A 19,791-nucleotide genomic window follows, 5' to 3' on the forward strand; every position below is an offset into this window, starting at 1 on the left:
AGGTAGTGCAGGAGCGAGAGATTGAATGTTGTGAAAACATCAGTCGTCAATATTCCAGCTATATCATGGCAGTCTTCAAATAATCGAGTCTGAACCAGGTGGGTAAGTTAAGTAACTGCATCTGACCACCCTTTTAGTCTGTTCTTATGACACGCATGAGGTACTGGGGACCTTCCTGGCCTGGCATCTACACAGGGCAGAAATTGTGGAATGTCCCAGAGTATGTTAGGTCTAGCTTAGTTTGTTTGTTGTTAAATACTGCACTCAGCAATATTCCTGTTGTATGACGGCAGCCCGTAAATAATCCAGTCTGGACCAGACAATCCAGTGATTGACATTGTGAGCAACAATCCATGCAATCGAGTACGATGACATGCCATCAGCCAAGTCACCAAGCCTGACCCTCCAATCCATTTGGTCGCCTCTTACGACCGACATAGGCTGCTCAGGATCAATCCTAACCAGGCATCCTCAAGGGGCTCTAGGCTAGTAGATAAATATTCATTTTTTGACGTATATAAGTACTAATACAGCCCTTTCACACCTTTGACAGTTGAAATGGAATCTAGTGGCACGGGTGGCCAGCCACTTGCTGTACGGAATCGTCCACCAAATTAATGTGAACAATATGAAATCCCTTGGTGATGAGAAGGAATGAACAACACACACACACACACACACACACACACACACACACACACACACACACACACACACACACACACACACACACACACACAACACACACACACACACACACACACACACACACACACACACACACACACACAACACACACAACACACACACAACACAACACACAACACACACACACTGGCTGAAAGGACTGTGTGTTTATTGCTGTGGATCTGATAGATCGTCTTGTAGACAAGACCTTAGTTCATTTCACTTAATTATCCACACTCTGCATAAACTGGCCCATGGCAATGATATAAAATGTTTCAAGATGTTCACAACATAAACCTTACGTAGAGAAACCAAAATAACACTACCAAATGAGCAGGAGCCTGTTTTAAGTTTAGTATGTTTGGAGGTGTGTTAGTTTGAATATATTTGTACTCACGATGAATGGGGCCCACAGCAAGTCTAGTATCTCTGACATTAGTGTTAGTCTTAGCTTGTGTATATATGTACTCATAATGTGTACAGGCCCACAGTAAGTCTAGTATTTGTGAGGCGTGTGTATAACCAAGTCTTGACATATCAATACTCACAAAGAACAGAGACCCACAACCAGTCTAGTGTTTGAGTGAGACCAGCTGTATAAGCCTTGGTACATCAATACGCACAATGAGTAGGAGCCTGCAGCTAGTCTAGTGTTTGGGTGAGGAGTGCACTACTGTGGCCCTCTCTCTTCCTCTGTCTTAGCCTGGATATTCCAGTACACACACAGCTGCCGAGTTCAAGTCTCCGTGGCAACTCACAATCTCCCCTGCAACTGCACCGGCAAGGTAGGTAATACACTGTAACTAAATCTATGTTTCAGATAAGGTCACCACCCCAACAGTGTAATTACCTTGTACATTACAAAATGAAGTTGTTCAAAGTTTCTTCATCACAGGTCATCAGAAAACTCTCTCACATCAAGAAAGGTTGGTTCTAATTCATCTACAGGGATGACAATGGATATTTTCCTTTTCAGTTGAAACATCTTTGCAATGCAGCATGGTCCATAATCTGGGGGTGTTTATGGGGGAAGCCATAAGATTTTAACAAACTTTTCACTAAAATTCACGGGAATTCACGGACCCGTGGAAGATTCTCATCCCTGCATCTACATGAATGGAAGTCAATCTAAGCTTTTCAGTTATATCAAAATCAATTATCCACCTGTTTTCAAAACACTAACTTTCCTCAATAAGGTTCTGTTTTTTCTCCATGACATCGAAGTATGTCCAAAGACAATAATAATTATGCCTGTGGCATGTCTCTATCCCTCTGTTCTGCCCAGTTCGATCCAGGCACCTGTAGGATATCTGTATGCTTGTCTGTTCTACCCAGTTCGATTCAGGCACCTGTAGGATATCTGTATGCTTGTCTGTTCTGCCCAGTTCGATCCAGGCACCTGTAGGATATCTGTATGCTCGTCTGTTCTGCCCAGTTCGATCCAGGCACCTGTAGGATATCTGTACGCTCGTCCGTTCTGCCCAGCTCGATCCAGGCACCTGTAGGATATCTGTATGCTCGTCTGTTCTGCCCAGTTTGATCCAGGCACCTGTCGGATATCTGTATGCTCCTCTTTTCTGCCCAGTTCGATCCAGGCACCTGTAGGATATCTGTAGGCTCCTCTCTTCTGCCCAGTTCGATTCAGGCTCCTGTAGTGTATCTGTATGCTCGTCTGTTCTGCCCAGTTCGATCCAGGCACCTGTAGGATATCTGTATGCTCGTCTGTTCTGCCCAGTTCGATCCAGTCACCTGTAGGATATCTGTATGCTCCTCTGTTCAGAAATGGGATGTGCATGATGTACTTTATCAAGGGTGTTTGTTGTGAACAATGCCCCGCACGGTGTGCAGATCAATAGACGCAAGCCCTGTCTCAGCCCCCATCACACAGGTCTACAACGAGATGTGTCCACAAGCACATTCTCAGCTGCAAAAAGCAGATGGGCTATATTTTAACTTCTGGTGGCTCGGTGTGTCAATATGAGGAGAGTGCGGTGTGGTGAGCCTGGCTTTACCCAGTCATGTTAGATGGGGGCCTGACATCACAGTGTCATAGTGGTTATGACATTTCCACATTTTCACGTCTTCCAGTGGCTGGTAGTCATTTCCATTGATCTCAAATGTACTTTCAACACACCCTTTTTAAGAAATGAGGGTCAGAAATCATATATGCAGAATTCACTTCTATTCATTTCAGTTTTAAAGTTGCACTATCAAAATATAAAAATTTCCAAACAGTTTTGAGAAAATGACAAACATATCGTTGATTGTGCCCCGCAGGAAATTTAAGCTTAAATTCAATGGATATGTTTTATGCACATTTCTTGGAACTTCAAGGAAAAAGATTTTTATATGTCAATATAAATTCAGATCCATGATCCAACAAAACAATAAAACATGGCTTTGTTTGGGGATAATAATCACAGCTCAAAGATCAAGTTTACACATGAAAAATATCACCAATTTGTGCTTTGAGTTTACACAAACATTTAATACAAAATTGTCTGAGATGACCTCAAACCACCTCTACAATAAACATGTCTTCTATTTATGACATTGATTTCCTTTGCAAATAGTGGAATACAAACAAGATGTGCAATAATGTATTAGATTAATTCACCAATTTGTCCCAACTGTTTGCGGAGTCCCGAAGGATCTGGTGGATCCCAGGTGTCATCCCATGACAGGAAGGTTTTCAGGATGTCACAGACACCTGCAAGGTTGGTTGGGTTTGTTGTTTAGTTCTGCACTCAGCAATATTCCAGCTATATGATGGCGGTCCGTAAAAAATCGGGTCTCGACCAGACAATCCAGTGTTTGACATCATGAGCATCGATCCCGGCAATTGGGATACGATAACATGCATCAACCAAGTCAGCGAGCCTGACCACCCGATCCCATCAGTCAACTCTTACGACAAGCATAGTCGCCTTTTATGGGAAGCATGGGTTGCTGAAGACCTATTCTACCCCGGATCTTCACGGGTCCCACCTATAAGGCCTTATACTTTTTTGTTGGCTTACAAAATCAACCAAATTAAAAAAAATAATGAAATAAACCCCTAAAATAAAATTACTTTTGATCAAGCAAGATTGGGTTGACTGCTTTACAATTAGGTGAAAAGAAAATACAGATTTTATCACCGCTGTTCTTAAGAAATGGTGAATAATATGTATAAAATATTTATTCTAACCAAAAAAAACCAAATGAACCATATTTCGGTATCTTGCCATGTTAAAACTTGTTTTTTGTTCATTATTACCGGGTAGAAGAACTAATCTGGAAATTGAAAATGATTTTTGTTTTCAAACTAACTAATAAAACACAAAAGGCCTAACCGCAGTCTGCAACTATCACCACCAATCCGTAGTCTTGTCTGTCTTGTCAACTTTGTTTTTGTCATACCCAGAAAGTGTTCATGACATCCACCACTGGTTTGTCTGACTCAGATTATTCTTGAGGTGAGGTGAAATAGGGATCAATGTTGTGTCCAAGATTATTGCACATATATAGCGAAGTGCATGCACATGTATGTGTGTGTGGCTGCTACTAGTCTGGACTGATGCCGATTTATAGTGCTAGCTCACTGAGATACCATGCCGTGGCTTAACATGAATACCCCACTCAGATACAGTATACTGACTCCTAGCTGATCAGTCCTTGTTTTAGCCCCTAAATTCCGAGCGTCAGATGGGGTAACAAGTACCATCTTTTAACGTCTTTTGGTATGACGCGGCCAGGGATCGAACCCCGGACCTTCCGCTCTCCGGGCGGATGCTCTACCACTAGACCACGGAGGCTTCCCAGATTATTGATATACCAGGTATAGCTGGCATCTTACTGACTGCAATATAAAACAACAAACAAACAAATCGACTGACAATGATGCCGGAAGTTCAGGCTGTCGACTAAAATGTTTCTGCACCAACAGGCAGTATTTAAAACAAATCTGCAAGTCTGAGCCAGCTTGTCAAACTCGTCAGTATCCCTGATGGGCTAATTCATTCAACATATGTTCAGGGATGACAAAACTATTCCAATATCCACATTTCCAAGGAATCGATGCAATATTTTCGTACTGTCCCTGTTGGCCAGACGTCCGTGATGACCAGTTACGCACATGTCCATCAGTCACCTGTGTCATCTCGTTGACAGTTACTGTAATTGTTGTAGAGGCACAGGTGGCACGGTAGTTTAATACAGCACCACGTCTGGAGTTATGTCCCACAGCTGGGGCAGTGATCACTTATTGTAGTTACAAATCTAGATATTCCAGAATCCTTCATCACATTTAGGTTTCCTCTGTTTCAGACTGACACAGCATGATGTGACTGAAACACAGTCCAAATCTGTGTTACACAAACCTACTATTACCGGTAATCTAAATAACTAAGATAGATGTTCTTAAATAGCTAGGAGATTTATTCTGATCTTGAAAATATACAGGTCCCATCGTGTGCTAAAAAATTGGGGGATAAATTGAATTCAAGATGAACAGGCCTGGCAAGACTAAAATAAATGAATATTTTCACTAGTCTGCAGTAATGATCTGCTACAGAGTTGCCATCTACCTGATGGTAAAAGTGGTCGCCCTCAAGGAAATGTCACTAGTCCTGCTACAGAGTCGCCATCTACCTAATGGTAAAAGTGGTCGTTCACAAGGAAATTAGTCTCGGACCAGCCGACCTCTGTTACTTTTCTAACCTTGCCTGGACTTCTGAATTTCATCATGTTAAAGTCACTGGGTTACTTGGATTCTAGAATCAGACAGTCTTAATTCCAGTTTTTTCAAGGCAGATCTCTTAATGCAAGCCTTTGTGAACCATGTCCCACTGTGATGGCCTTTTGTGCTGTCATGGCTGTCATGACCATCAGGGCCGAGACACCGAGATAAAGGTCCAGAATTGGACATTAACTTCAAACAGGCAAAATCCTTTTCACTTAGTTGTTAGTGAGATTATTCGGACAGAGAATCTGCTGTATATAATGTGATGGCGTATTCTGCTGACTGTCCAAACCTTCCAGTCATAATGGGAATTACATTCAGCTTGTAATCAACTCGACATCGCGCACATCAAATAAATGTTTAATTCAATCAGTGAGATCCCAGTGACCCTCATCTGAGGCGCTCATTGATTGTGAAGTAAATATTGGATGAGAGCACCTCCCCCGATCAGCAGATGACAAGAAGCTGGTGGAGTTCCACCAAACACTGAGTGAGTGAGTGAGTGAGTGAGTGAGTGAGTGAGTGAGTGAGTGAGTGAGTGAGTGAGTGAGTGAGAATGTGTGAGTGAATGTGAGATGGTGGAAAGGTGAATGTGAGTGAGGGAGTGAGAGTGAGTGAGTGAGTGAGCCGGTGGAAAGGTGAATGTGAATGAGTGAACAAGTGATTGAGCTGGTGGGAAGGTGAATGTGACAATTAAATGTCATGTATTAAAATTGTCTTTCTAGGGGGCTGCAACATGTTTGTAGCTTTTGGGGGGAAATTGTCTCAAGATTTCCAATGTATTTATTTTTGTTAGTTTACTTTCACTATATACTTCCATTCTTTTATCATACAACAGACTGTGTGTACTAATTCTGTAATATTGTGTAATATTTACACACAGATATCATTTAAGGACGTCTCCTACAACAGAAACAAAAAAATTTAAAATATTTCATAATTGTTTCTTTTAATGTTGTGGGGAGGTGAGCTTCAGTTTTTCTTTCTTGGTACCACACCCAACACTGACATGTTGCCTTAGGGAAGGTGTAGCATCTCCCCCATAAAACAAATCAGTGATATAGATGGACCATTTACAAAAACACCCCCTTCAAATCCACACTGAACACTCACGGTTCAAAACATTAATGCAGAGAAATTCCTGAAATAATTCCATGTGAAATGTATTACTTCACATTTACTGGGCGAGTATTTACTTAGGAAACTATTGTATTAACAGCCTGACCTCCGAGCCGGTTGTAAAAGTAAGGTTGTAACATCCAACAAGTCAGCGGTAATGGCTGCCACCTGGTGTATGGGTGAGGGACGTGGGCTGTGGCCAGGAGGAAGATGAGAGTCACTTGCTGCTACTCACGCACCTTGTAAACACTCATGCACCTTGTAAACACTCACGCACCTTGTAAATACTCACGTACCTTGTAAACACTCACGCACCTTGTAAATACTCATGTACCTTGTAAACACTCACGCACCTTGTAAATACTCACGCACCTTGTAAACACTCATGCACCTTGTAAACACTCACGCACCTTGTAAATACTCACGTACCTTGTAAACACTCACGTACCTTGTAAATACTCATGTACCTTGTAAAAACTCACGCACCTTGTAAATACTCACGCACTTTGTAAACACTCATGCAATCCTTGTAAACACTCACGCACCTTTGTAAACACGCATCTTGTAAATACTCTCATGCACCTTTTAAATACTCACGCACCTTGTAAACACTCACGCACCTTGTAAACACGCATCTTGTAAATACTCTCATGCACCTTTTAAATACTCACGCACCTTGTAAACACTCACGCACCTTGTAAACACTCATGCACCTTGTAAATACTCACGCACCTTGTAAACACTCACGCACCTTGTAAACACTCATGCACCTTGTAAATACTCTCGCACCTTGTAAACACTTGCGCACCTTGTAAACATTACATCACATCCAACATGGCTGCTACAACGGCCATATTGTATACTATACCATATCAGTATGCCACAGTGGCCCTAATGTCAGATCCATGTTGTAAACACTACACCATGATACCCAAGGGGTGGCTACCACTAGGCTACCATCTTTCCTCAATACAAGCTAAGGGAGAAGGATTCATTCTCCAATTAGAACATTACAAATTAGAAAAGTTTTCTCCAGAAATGATTTAATGCTGGAGTTCCTTCCAAGCATGTTTGGATAACAATCAATGAATGTCTGTTATGCACACAGATTTCATGCTACATTTAAAGACGGCAAAACATTCCAGAAAAATATGCAAGAAGCATTTCCAGAAAAAGGGGAGTTCACAGAAAACATGTCATTTCCCAGCTGCTTTCATTCAAGCCCAGACGCTCTTTGATGGAGAAATGTCGCTGAAAATAAACACTCAAAGATAGATTTCTTGTTTGTGTGCAAGAACCGATGCAGTCTTCAACACACATTTTGTCTTTGTGCCGACTGAGCAATGCAGAATAAACTCCAGCCTTACACATGAACTTGGAAACCTCCCCAAAATAAACTTACTTAGTCTCCTAGAACCTGGCCCCATTCTCCTTGATCTCTGTGGCTGGCGAACTTTACTGCCAACTGTGGCTTTAAGATTAAGTCAACACAAGGAATTCACTAAACACTTCCTCATTATATTCTCAAGTGAGATCTTCTATATACATACATCTATTGTGTTTTGGATGGATGGCGCCAAGCCATTAACATTTCATACAATTATCACAATAACATATTATCAGTCATTTTCAGGCAGGAAATTCTAACACTCTTCGTTACCCAAGGTCAGTAATCAATGTACATAAATTGTTGTCATCTCATTTATTTATTTATAAACATTTCTTCTGCTTATCACAATAATATTAAATAATGTATTTACTTGTACATATTTTTCAATAGAATTTTTCTAATGGTTTACTGTTAAATAAACAAATTCAATACACACGAATTTCTGAAATATTTCTAATGAAATACCATCAATATTCTATTATTCATTAAAAAATTGAACATTTCACTACTTCTCAATAGGTTTTCTGTAATTGACTGTCACTGTCAACACCACAATTCAAAGTCAAGAAGATAAATGGCTGTCATTGAATTTTCAGAAATAATTCTTATCACAATCCAATCAACCCATCATACATTTAAAACTAAGAAACTGTAGATTCTTATAAAGATATTTTCTTAAATGGTATTTAACTGTCAACTGATGATATAACCTATCTCTGATTTCTAAAAACAAATTTCAAAGACAACAAAAAATCTTTCAAAGTTGTCACAACAACACAACAGTATAATGACAATAAATAGTAGATATCGGTACTCCTGGAGAGTTGGTAAGTCTCAGTGAACCAGCAACATCCGTTTGAGTGAAAGCTGATGAGTGTGTGTCACGAGGTTGTAGGTGAGAGGGTCACAGTCATTTCGGGACTGCGTACCAACTGTCACCATCACATGGTGTGTCACATGACAACATAGTACTTCCACACAAACTGTGGCATGCAATAACAGTGTTCTCTTCTTGGTTCACATTCCCCATAATACACCCACAGTGGAACATGTGCCACCTTTCTAGGATTTAATATTGCTGTTCCAACACCTCAGTCAACAATAATACAGTTTTATATCGGTGGTCTGTTTAGCATGCAAATATGGAGACCTAAAGTAAACAAACCAATGATTGATATAATGAACATCGTCCCATTGGGTACAATAATACACTATCAACTAGGGCTGGGATGATACACCAACTGTGCGATAGGATACGTATCACGATACTTGCATGTGCTCTTATCTGTGGTGCGGGAGCCATCTTTTTCAAATATGGCCAAATACCTGACACACTGACGATTTAAAGTTGGCAGTATCCGGTATGGCGCATTGAATGAAAATATTTACTTTTTCACTACTCATTTTCACTAGTAATCAGTGTTTAATGTAACATGAATTAAAGAATACATCTAGGTAAGAATTGATACTTTTTACTTAGTGTGCATTTGTGATCGATACTTGTGTTGAGAAGTAAAAAATCGTGATGCTTCGATGTATCGTCCCACTATCAACCTAATCACATACCTCCGCATTCTTGAACATTCTCTCAGCTGCCCGACTCATTCTGACCCATTACATAAATATCCTTTAGATTACTCATCAGGAATGTCTGCCAGTTCACTTTACTTGTTCAGGTGATTGAACATTTGTTTCTCACTTCCCAACTTCCCTATATCCCCTCACACATAGCCCCGCCTAGACTTGCAAGTCTCTAAGGCAATAATTATTAGTTTAAATCATAATTTCTAGATCATATTACTAATAAGAACAAGTTGTCCCCATAAAAGACTGGCGTCCTTATCTAGACTTGCCTATTATATGGATAGAATTACGACACATCCATAGACTTATCTTTCAGTACAGCATTGGAGCAAGGCTAACCCCTACCCACTACCAACAGAATAATCAAATCTGGACCAGACAAACCAGTGACTGATATAACAAGCAACGATCCATTCTATAAAAAGAGAAATAAACCGCACTTATGTTACTTGACAACTGTATCCAATCTTTCCTCACTGATTCAAGTCAATAAGTTGGAGACATCTAATATGGAGGAATCAGGTTAGGTTAATGGAACATTCTGCCTTCTTTCCCTGCAACAAGTTGGACAGTATTGATCAATATGTAGGCGTGTCTGGTGTAGGTAACGTTATGAGGATGCACATGGACCGTTTATGTAGAAGCCATCTGTGACACACTGGATTGTCTGTATTGATTGGAGACCTCTGGGTTCATTGTTACATATGGTTGTTGTTGGTGGTTGATCCAGGCTAACTGTGTCCTCATCATACATCACTCTTCTCCTGCCCCTCTTTAGCTGCTGCAGCAAGATGCATGTGTTTCTGGGGAATGTTCTGAGCCACATGCCCTCATACAATAACACGTGTTACAACACGGAAGTTAAATAGATATATCCAAAACAGAATATATCCTGATAAACTTGGAATTTTCGGAAGCACCATACCATTTAATTCCAGGTGAATCTATCCCTGTATATCTGTTTAAATTGATGACCAAATAATTATAATTAATTATTTTATTAATTCTAAACTATTAAACTGTCCCTGCCGACTCACCTGTTATTTGCCTCGGTCACAGGTATACCCACATCAACCTTTATTCATTAATCATATATGGATGGGTTATGTCCTCAAATTGGATGTTAAAAAAAACAACCAAAAAACCTCACAATATCGCATTTTGGACAAATATAACTGTTCTTTTATTTTATCCTTTTAAACATACAGTATTTCTATTTACTCTTTGCATATTTCATTTAAAAGTATAGCCAACCAATGCTTCAACCCCATGGTTCTGTCAACTGTAATGCATGAGTAATGAACCATATCCGCCTATGTTGTAATATTCGTTATATCACTTCCTGCTTCATGACTAGATGACCTCATTTTACACCTGACATATCATTATTCAACCAAAGCCGTCCCACCTGTTTCATCCAGACTATACAGCTGAAGCTACCTGGACAGATTGTCAGGATAACACATGGATATATCACTCGTCTAGCCTGGATAACACATGGATATATCACTGGTACAGCCTGGATAACATGTGGATATATCATTCATATAGTCTTGGGTAACATGGATATATCACTGGTATAGCCCGGACAACACATGGATATATAACTGGTATAGCCTTGATAACACATGGATATATAACTAGTCTAGCCTGGATAACCGTAATATACTGAGTCAGTAAGTAGTAATTGAGACAAATTATCACATAATTCACTTTTTTTGCAGGGCAATATGTTGACTTTGGACATAGGGAAGTTCCTGCAGGCCAAAATGGACACTTGTGTGAACTTATTTCCTGCCCAAGTTCTGTTGATGGAAATATTTAATTTCCTGTATTTAATTCTGTTTCCTTTCGCTGATGGTTTTTATTTCAGTGAAGAAGAGCATATCATATCTTATCCTTTCTGTGACTACTCATCTATTATTTGTCTATATCCATTATCCACAGCTGGAAATGCTCATGGAAAACTTTCTGCGACTTTCCAAATCTGATGTGGCTGATGCAGACTTTTCAGTTATGTCTTATGACTTGCTATTCTTTCAGTTTGCTACTTTAGCCTGGTTTGAAACCAGAGTCAACCACCATTTCTTTCTCTCAAAGGAGTTCAACAAATATTAGTCCAACTATTAACACTAAAATCTCCTGACAATATTAACAATACAAGTCCTGTCTAGTTTTGGCACAGAGTGGGCGTGACCACTTCAGCAACATAATTCCATGATGATCCATAATTCCTCATATACTGATAGCGAAACAAGGAAATTAACGTGGAATTGAAACTTGTCTGAGATGACTGTGTGCACCATGTTTGTTCCCAACAAATTGATAATCTGCTTACAGATATTTTCCCCCAAAAGTGGGATTTGGAAGTACATTACAAAATCTTTATTAAGGCTAAAAAAATAACAGTCTTGATTCTCAGGCACTGCCCCCATAATCATAGTTCAATGCACATTCTGTTTTTGTTTCCATTTTCATTTGTTTGTTTTTTGGTGCATTGAATTTAAGTATTATGATTTTTATATTTTTGTTTAAAATGGAAATAAAAATGTGTGGCAGACTTTATGATGATGTGGGTGGTGCCTGAGAACCAAGATTGTTATTTTTTTTTAGCCAAAGACACCATTAACTGCTTTATAAGATTGCAGGTTTGGGATAACTTCATAGGCTAGGTTAGGTGTTAATATCTCATCAAGTGATGGAATATCACGCCCAGATATCACTGATTTTAGATTTCCTTCCTTCAAGCATTAAAAGCGTTAAGCAGGACGTTTATTCAGGCACCCCATTATGTATTAGCCATATTTCAATAGTCTATGAAATACCTTATGATAGTAACCTAATATCACTGCATTAAAAACACTTAAAATTATTATGGGGAACAGAAGAAATAGTAATCAATTTTCCGTGGCCTGTTGCTTGATACTAAGTGTAATGCTAGCAGTTTCTGAGGAATGGCAGATAAGAAAGTTTACATAGTGGTGTTGCTGATTTCACTCAGGCAAAATCTTTGAACATTCCATTCAAATGCAAACACAACAAAACACAAGTCAAACTGTCCTTCAATGATTCAGAGGGAAAGCTTATCTGTTGTGAACTGTACATAAGGACATGGTATTTATGATCCTCAATCCACACCAAGTCAGTCAAGATCGTATCTGCTGTCCTTTATACACCATCGTGCCCAGTCCTTTACACACTATCATGCCCAGTAACAACAAAGGAATAACTTTGTGTTTGAAGATGATAAATATAACCCATAAGATTTGGGATATTGAATTTGTGTAGTTTTTCCAAGTCACAACAAAAGCATTTCACCATTTTTATACTAATCTTCCTCCAAAACAAAAAGTGCTAATCCATGTTTTGAAGCCGGAATGCCATCAGTTCCAAGGAAGCTTCTATCGTGACATATGTAAGTCTTTCTACAGTGAATATCCAATAAACACACAGTCTTTGTTTGCCTGTGTGATACAGTGTTTATTTACCTCTCTCCATCCTCATCTGACCGGTGGTCAACATCCACTGACCTCCAACTGATGCCAATACTGGCTTAGTCCATGACTTTGATCCTGGAGCGCCATGACAACCAGTCGACTTCTGTGATAAGCTTGGACATAATCTCATAACACAATACCTGCACTTAGAACAGGTTACTTTATCAGGTGTATGGCTTGTACCATCAAACACTGGTAGCTTTGTTGTTAAAGCTGGAATATATATCAATGCCTTAATGGTGAAGGTCTATGTGTGGGCTTGCCCCCATTCCTAACACTGGATGTTCCAGGACTCGTCAATTAGCCATTCCAGGAAGCGCGAGCTGTGGCTTGGAACCCCATAAATGCTGTGATAACGAGTCTTGGTTTCAGTGCAATACCTGTTGGTTTCACTAAACTAGTTAGCATTAATTGTGCTCTCCTCACACATAAAACAGTGAGTGAGTGAGTGAGTGAGTGAGTGAGTGAGCGAGCGTGAGTTAGTTGGGTTTAACGCCACTTTTAACAGTATGACAGTTATATCACGGCATGTCATCTTAATGTGGGAGGAAAGTCCGAAGTGATGCAGGTCTCTTTCCACTTTGGTTAAACACACAAGCACGGGTATGGTGCTGAGAAAACTTAGAAACATAATCAGGGCGACACACGAATTGCGTTGCCTTAGACGTCTGGGCCACCCGTGCCCACCCACCCCATAAAACAGACACACATTGACATAATGAAATTCTGTTCAGACTGGTGCTACACCCAATTCCTACTTTAGCCAGTAGTTAAAAGCCCCAGTCTAGCAAAATTTTGTTCAGTCTAGTAAACTCAGGAAACGATAGTCACATAATAACTCTAAAATTGACAGAAGATCATGCTCAGCCAAGGATTTGGAACAGTCTGATAGTGTACTTTGCATCTGACCATGGCATGTGTCTTTCTATGTATGGATTCAGAATATTATTATCTTCATCTGTTGGGCAGATGTACATCAGAATGTTCAATATTGATTATCACTTAGGCCATTGCTAAAGCCTTCTTGAACAAATAGTCACACAGTGTTCAATCTCAAAAGGAATATGAAAATCTAAAAGCATAAATGGGTTTCCACAAAGTAAACAGTTCGTTTTCTACGGACTTGCCTGACTGGTGACAACATATAGGCAAACTGTTCACAACAAGAGCCTCGATCCCGGCTGACAGGATCTCTGCAGGATGGGCAGACTGCTCCAGGGTAGTGGTTCATTCATTCTCTGCTTCAGTCAACAAGGCATCTCTGTACTTTGTAATAACAGGTGACCATACATTCCTTGTCTACATTGTCTATCAGCGTGAATGTAATGCATGGTAGGGAGAGGGAGAGGGAGGGGGAGAGGGAGAGGGAGAGGGAGAGGGAGAGAGAGAGAGAGAGAGAGAGAGAGAGAGGGGAGAGAGAGAGAGAGAGAGAGAGAGAGAGAGAGAGAGAGAGAGAGAGAGAGGAGGACAGTCATGACATGTCGCCCCTTGCACCAGTTATCCTATTTACTGTGTGACACTATTATCCTGGCATCATTCACAGCTTCTGGTGTAACCAGGAGGCCAGGGTGGCGAAGGCGCCGCGATTCGCTGTGCAGAATTGCGTCCCTTGGGCATGCCAGAGATGTATGATTGTGGGTTCAAATCCGGTTTCATCCTAATTATGTTTTTAGGTTTGTAAGCACCAAACCCGTGCTCTTATGTTTCACCAAAGTGTTAAACGTCTGAGACTTCAGTCTTTCCTCCCACATTTAGCTGACACACCATGATATAACTGGAATACTGTTCAAAGCGGCGTTAACCCGACTCACTCACTCTGGTGTAACCATCACCCAGTATTGTGTGAAGCCTGAGTGCCCCGGGTATATCCTTCCGTTCATCACTGTATCAGGAGTACAAAACAACTCAGTTCCGTCATTCGTCCTTAGTATTATGACATAGAAGCCAAATAAAAAAAGGTTCTACTTGCAGCAGTAGAAACTAACATTTTTAGTCCTTTAGTCCTCTAGTCCTTAGAATGATAACATATAGCAAAACCTAAAAGGCAAATTTGTACCAGTCCTTATGATGCCTTAATTATTATGCAGTTTGGAAAGGACTACAGGACTAGTGCCAATTTCTAACGCTGTACTACTACTTTTGATTATAATGAATAATTTTAACCATAATGAATTTTGGTTGGGATTATGTCAAGTGCTAGTGGCTGGCACACACAGGCAGGAGCATGTCTGATAATCACCTCACAACTAAAATGGGACTTTACATAGTGGGACTTTATAGTTTGTCGTATGTTAACCACATTGTACCTGGCTATGCACAGAAAATGTAGTCCTTCACAGCATTTATAAGTGTTTGGCAGTTTGTCATCAAGTTTTTTCAATTTAAAATATTTTAAAAAAAATACAAAATATGTTTTCACTAAACTTTCATCTGCTTGTGTCAACAATCATTTTGAACCACGATCAAAATGCAACTTTGCTATTGAGAAATACAACATATCGTGACTTTGTGTATCATCCCTGCCTTCTCCTGGGTAAGAATTCGACACCTCACCCTTCCATGATTCATCCTAAGCCCTCAGGATCAAACTCAACTTGGTCTCTCAGATCTATTTCTGCAGTGTTATAATCTTTTGTCTCAGTGGACCACCGATCAATAGCTACTTTTTCACTCTCTGATGTATTTATTTCAGGAAGAAAACTGTTTCCCCTCAAGACTGTTACACAATCTTACCGCCGGACTTTGAAGTGGTCACAAGCATTCATCTTATTTCCGAACCGTGCAACAACCATGTTGTCAAAGTCAATAACTTCCATTTGATCGCAGTCCATCTGAAGGCCATCGCAGCATAACAGGTAGAGTTTTACTTTACTATATATGTGCAAGTCCTGGGGACTCTTGATAATAAATTGTGGGGTCCTTGGTATCAAAATGGAACCCAAGGTGACCGCTGTACCAACAGCATATGAAATACAAAGCACATGTGATACCTCATACTTGTAACAGAAGGGGGTTTCCGTGTTTGAATTAAAGTTTAGCGAATGAAGAAAAGTGTTCTACACTAACATTGGTCCAAGTTAGCATATTTTCTTAAGGAATAGTAAAGTTAAGCAAATTCAGGTCCGGTGGTCAAGATTGTTTTAGAGAAGAACAAAGTATTTTTGAAATCAGCAAAAGATCAACTCAAAATTCTAAACAAAAGCAACAACTAAACAACCCTGTGTGGTACAGTGGTTTACTTCTGGACTGGTTTTTCATTCTTATTGTGCAATGAAGTCATACCTTGTAAGACCCTTTTCTGTCAGGACCATGTGTATAGAAGCGATCCAACAGGACCAACAGATCTTTCTATGCGATGGTCCTTTGGAGCACCAACAAATGTCAGGGTCAACCACTGAAGGATGAAAAGCATCTGTCACAGCACTGATACAGTGATAGTATTTCTTATCACAACAGAAATAGCAGTATAAGACTGGTGTGACGATCAAGACATGACAATTACATGTCAAACTATAAGCTCTAGGATAGGTCACAATATCTCTTTCTAAGAAAGAAACAGACCCTCAAATATAGACTGATTAACACGGTTAAATCACTGGTATAGTCTGGATAACACGGTTAAATCACTGGTATCGTCTGGATAACATGGATAAATCACTGGTATAGTCTGGATAACATTGTTAAATCACTGGTATAGTCTGGATAACACATGGACACATCATTGGTATAGTCTGAATAACATGGTTAAATCACTGGTATAGTCTGGATAACATGGTTAAATCACTGGTATAGTCTGGATAACATGGATAAATCACTGGTATAGTTTGGATAACACATGGTTATCTCATGGGTATGTCTAAATAACATGGATATATCACTGGTGTAGTCTGAATAAGACATGGATATATCACTGGTTTAGTCTGGATAACACATGGATATATCACTTGTATTGTCTGGATAACGAACTACTGATAAAATAACACATTTCAAGTAGAATGTTTAATTATTTGTGCATCCCTTTGTAAGCAGATCACTTATTTCCTGCATTCCAATACATTTCTGCATTTCCTGTAATTCACGTGTGAGTACTGGATGCTGTCTCTATGCGTCTCATAAAACCCTGGCTGTAGTTTTGACCCTGATAGATCTGACAACTTGATGCCTTCACGCCTTCAGGTGAATGAGTCACAACAAATACGGACAAAAATTGTAACACACTCTGCCTTCATAATCAGCCAGTGATATTTGCTGCAAAGTCACAACTTGGGACCATATTCAAAATACGCAGGTAAGCTCTCTCTGCCATTAACTATTAATTCCTTGTTAAATTATTCATGACTGTCAATCCACCATCTTTCTGACCATTGTTTTGAAATTATTCCTGAGTTGAACAAGGTCACAGACGATAGGCTCCAGTGATGCATAAGGTGTACATGTAATGGTGAAAGGTTTAAGGCCATTAACGGGGACCATTGTTTGACCAATGCGTCTCTGATAAGTCTATTCATGGTCCTTTGTGATTGTTTTATTACTGACTCTATAGCGACCTCTTTGTCTCAGTATGTGAAAGTTGTGTGTCCTTGTGGCTGTGTGAGTGATGTGTCCTTGTGGCTGTGTGAGTGATGTGTCCTTGTGGCTGTGTGAGTGATGTGTCCTTGTGGCTGTGTGAGTGATGTGTCCTTGTGGCTGTGTGAGTGATGTGTCCTTGTGGCTGTGAGTGATGTGTCCTTGTGGCTGTGTGAGTGATATGTCCTTGTGGCTGTGTGAGTGATGTGTCCTTGTGGCTGTGTGAGTGATGTGTCCTTGTGGCTTGGTGAGTGATGTGTCCTTGTGGCTGTGTGAGTGATGTGTCCTTGTGGCTGTGAGAGTGATGTGTCCTTGTGGCTTGGTGAGTGATGTGTCCTTGTGGCTGTGTGAGTGATGTGTCCTTGTGGCTGTGAGAGTGATGTGTCCTTGTGGCTGTGTGAGTGATGTGTCCTTGTGGCTGTGTGAGTGATGTGTCCTTGTGGCTGTGTGAGTGATGTGTCCTTGTGGCTTGGTGAGTGATGTGTCCTTGTGGCTGTGTGAGTGATGTGTCCTTGTGGCTGTGAGAGTGATGTGTCCTTGTGGCTTGGTGAGTGATGTGTCCTTGTGGCTGTGTGAGTGATGTGTCCTTGTGGCTGTGAGAGTGATGTGTCCTTGTGGCTGTGTGAGTGATGTGTCCTTGTGGCTGTGTGAGTGATGTGTCCTTGTGGCTGTGTGAGTGATGTGTCCTTGTGGCTGTGTGAGTGATATGTCCTTGTGGCTGTGTGAGACCTCTTGTCTCAGTGACTGATATCAATGCCCTCTGTAAGCCATGCCAGTGATAGACCTCTCGTCTCAGTGACTGATATCAGTGCCCTCTGTAAGCCATGCTAGAGATGGACCTCTTGTCTCAGTGACTGATATCAATGCCCTCTGTAAGCCATGCCAGAGATAGACCTCTTGTCTCAGTGACTGATATCAGTGCCCTCTGTAAGCCATGCCAGTGATAGACCTCTTGTCTCAGTGACTGATATCAGTGCCCTCTGTAAACCATGCTAGAGATAGGCCTCTTGTCTCAGTGACTGATATCAGTGCCCTCTGTAAGCCATGCCAGTGATAGACCTCTTGTCTCAGTGATTGATATCAGTGCCCTCTGTAAGCCATGCCAGTGATAGACCTCTTGTCTCAGTGACTGATATCAGCCCTCTGTAAGCCATGCTAGAGATAGGCTGGGTGTGTAATGGGAGGAATGAATTACATGGGGTGCACATACAAGTATTCCTGGAATTACTCATCTAACAACACCCTGGCTGACATCCCAACAGGTGCCCTCTGGCAGACAGCTGGAATTGTTAATGTATGTCTCACAGCTGGCGTGTATCTGATATGCATATGTGAGGATCAGTGTTAAAACTAAACTAGCCATTAAGCTTAAGTCATCAATTGTTCATGGCTTTGAAGCCTTTGAAATTGATTTTGCATCGAAAAGGAACCTTACATTATACTTAAATTTTGAAGTAAAGGTCAAGGTCACCTATAGTAAACAGAAAGGTCACATGTGAGAGCTCTGTGGTAGAATATGTCCCCAATATCCCATGTATGTCATGATGGATGACTGACTGACTGACTGACTAGGCTACCCGACCACCCCCATGATGGATGACAAAATGAGGATACCAATGTGTGAAATGAATGACTGTGTGTCACTCAAAATATCATGGTGGTCAGATGAGGGGGAGAGAAGGTGGGAAATGTGGACAGGATTGAGCAGAATAGGGGATGTGGGAGATGGCAGGACGAGGGAAGAAGTTGCACACTCAGCAACATGAACAGAGGGACATTTTCCATGATGATATCCACATCAGCTTTAAACTTTCCCTTCCTGTCAGTATCTGTTTTGGTTTTGTGTAACAGTGTAGCCAATCTAGGTTACAATTTACCAGAGGGGACATTTCTAAGTCTGTAGCTATTGATGTGTGAGATGCTCAGTGATGCATTAAGAAGTGGTCCCTTGCCCCCGGGGGCAGTCCCAGGTGACGCAGCGGGAGAACATATATACCTGAAGCCAACACAGGCACAAGCAGGTAAGGGACTCAGCATTAGTGGTGTCAGAGAAATGCTTTATTCAGGAGATAAACATTATGTGTTTTAAGATTGGAGAGTCTTACTGAGTATTTGAATGTCTGGAGACTTCACTTGAGACCAGTGGTTAGCCAGCTATTTCAAATATCAAATTCCTGGCCACTGTAGTTTTTCACATTTTCTCAGGAAATTAACTCTTATAACCT

The 19,791-nt window shown here is 40.6% G+C and overlaps 2 protein-coding genes across 5 annotated transcripts in view; one reads left to right on the forward strand and one right to left on the reverse strand.

The window, feature by feature from the left end:
• LOC124110636 (set1/Ash2 histone methyltransferase complex subunit ASH2-like) overlaps positions 1 to 19,791 on the reverse strand; it is a 104,999-nt gene that overhangs the window by 25,305 nt on the left and 59,903 nt on the right. The window lies entirely within an intron of this gene.
• Positions 1,342 to 19,791, forward strand: part of LOC124110637 (stress response protein NST1-like) — a 54,448-nt gene continuing 35,998 nt past the window's right edge. Inside the window, exons 1-2 of one of the 3 annotated variants that reach the window (XM_046469958.2) lie at positions 1,342 to 1,472; positions 15,693 to 15,855. The gene's annotated coding sequence lies outside the window, so the exon portion shown is untranslated. Of the gene's footprint in view, positions 1,473 to 10,875; positions 11,180 to 15,692; positions 15,856 to 19,791 lie in introns of those variants that run through there. The other 2 variants (XM_046469956.2, XM_046469959.2) reach the window with 2 other exon arrangements.

The sequence above is a fragment of the Haliotis rufescens genome, unplaced genomic scaffold (assembly GCF_023055435.1).
Source record: "Haliotis rufescens isolate VD_foot unplaced genomic scaffold, xgHalRufe1.0.p SCAF_11, whole genome shotgun sequence".
Taxonomy (NCBI): domain Eukaryota; kingdom Metazoa; phylum Mollusca; class Gastropoda; order Lepetellida; family Haliotidae; genus Haliotis; species Haliotis rufescens.